The following is a 2,381-nucleotide window of genomic DNA, read 5'->3' as shown; positions in this document are numbered from 1 at the left end:
GGGGAGACGCCTGACATGATTAATCTAGGATTTAGTGGCAGCTATGGGCTGCCATTAACTCCTTATTACCCCGATTTGCCAACGCACCAGGGCAAAACGGGAAGAGCCGGGTACTGTCCCAGAACAGTCGCATCTAATGTATGCGGCCATTCTGGGCGTCTGCTGACTGATATTGTTAGGCTGGGGGGCTCCCCATAACGTGGAGCTCCCCATCCTGAGAATACCAGCCTTCAGCCGTATGGCTTTATCTGGCTGATATTAAAATTGGGGGGACCGCACGCCGTTTTTTTTAATTATTTATTTATTTCTATACTCCATAGTGACACTCCCACCGGCTGCTGTGATTGGGTGCAGTGAGACACCTGTCACTCAGCGTGGGGGCGTGTCTCACTGCAACCAATCATAGGCGCCGGTGAGCGGGGAAAGCAGGGAATACGAGATTGTTTAATGAGCGGCCGGCTTTTTCAATTAGAAAAAGCCGCCGGAGCTGTGTGAACGCCTGCAGCGCCGCGCCGGGGATCGGTGAGTATGAGAGAGGGGGGGAAACTTCAGTCACTCGGGGATTAGCGGTCTCCGTTGAGCCCTTCACAGGTGACCGCTAATCAGTACACGGCACACAGACAGAGCCGCTGCATGACAATGAAGTCGGGTGAAGTTCACCCGAGTTCATTCTCATCCCGCTACTCTGTCTTCCGACATGTAGTAACGACATTTTGCATCACACACGGACATTTCTCACGGACAACATAACCACACATCCGTGCAAGGAAGGTTTTATTTGGACTCCCATAGGATAACATTATGTCCGTGTGTGCGTGCTCCGTCCCAAAAACGAACATGCTTCCGTGCCAAACGGAGCAAAAAACGTGGGACGCACACCAACACACGGAAGATCAAATAACACGCACGTGTGCCTTTAAACATAAAAAAAATATGTGCACGTTTGGTCGTATCTCCCGTATGTACGGAAACGGACCAAACACGCACGTTTTCAACGGATGTGTGTTGTGGGCCTCACACACAGCTACAGCAATCCTACATATAGATAGATGGAGAGGCGTAATGATTGTGCATGCAGAGGGTGCGACTGGGTCCATGCTGGAGGGGAACCTGCCAACCCCAGCTCCTCCTTCAGCTGGATGTGCATACAAGAATGCATATTCAGCTGAAGTGTATTGCAGTGCAGAGATCCGTCAGATCCCTGCACCAAAATATATGCTGCTGGCAAATCAGAGGCCAGCCACTTACAGAGGCATGGCTGGATTTTGTGTCTAATGGTAGTGATGTCCTGCGTCACCATAGCAGGCAGGGCAACGTTATGTGTCAGTTTCTGCTCCATCTAAAGAAGAGAATGCTGTGTGAGTTATGTGTTAAAGGCAGGATGGGGACATATATACCAGGATAGTGGACATAGGGACTAGGAAGGGGAAATATACTAGGATGGGGGACATATATACCAGGATGGGGATGTATATGCCAAGTTGGTAGAGATCTATATGAGGAAGGGGTCCAGGATTGGGGTAGCAAAGAAAAGTAAGTGGGACTCAGCACCAATGCGAATAGATAAAAATCTTCATGCTTTATTTGAAAAAAGTTAAAATTAATAAAGGGTCACAGATCTTTCCAAAACCGCCATGCGGCTTGCCATGCGGCTTCAGCATAAGCCGCATGGCAAGCCGCATGGCGGTTTTGGAAAGATCTGTGACCCTTTATTAATTTTAACTTTTTTCAAATAAAGTATGAAGATTTTTATCTATTCGCATTGATGCTGAGTCCCACTTACTTTTCTTTGCTACCTTCCTGGAACACGGACCTGCCTGTCCGAGGGACTACGTGCATTCACCGCAGACTGGAGGACACTATTTGGGTGAGCTGAATACCTCTCTTTTTCCGTCCAGGATTGGGGGCATGTATACAGGAAGGAGATATGTATACCAGAATGTGGACATACAGTATATACCAGGAAGGGCCCTTGATGTCGAACACATATACCAGGATGGGCTCCAGATGGGGACATATATCACGATGGGGAAGATATCTACCAGGATAGGTCCCAGGATTGGGACATATATACCAGGAAGGGTCCCACATCGGGGGAACATATATAACAGAAAAAGACCCTGGAAGAGGCACTTTTGTACCTGAAAGGGGGTCAGAATGTGGGACATATATATCAGGATGGGTGACATATACACCTGGAAGGGTACTAGGATGGAGAACATACATGCCAGATTGGGGGGTCATATATACCTTGAAGGAGACCAGGATGGGGAATCTATATGTACCAGGATAGTTGACATACATAGCTGCAAGGGTCCCAGGATGAGGGACATATATACCAGGATGGGGGACATAGATACTAAGATGGAGGAGATATATAC

Source organism: Anomaloglossus baeobatrachus, chromosome 2 (assembly GCF_048569485.1).
Source record: "Anomaloglossus baeobatrachus isolate aAnoBae1 chromosome 2, aAnoBae1.hap1, whole genome shotgun sequence".
NCBI classification, from domain to species: domain Eukaryota; kingdom Metazoa; phylum Chordata; class Amphibia; order Anura; family Aromobatidae; genus Anomaloglossus; species Anomaloglossus baeobatrachus.
This window is presented reverse-complemented; position numbering follows the sequence as displayed.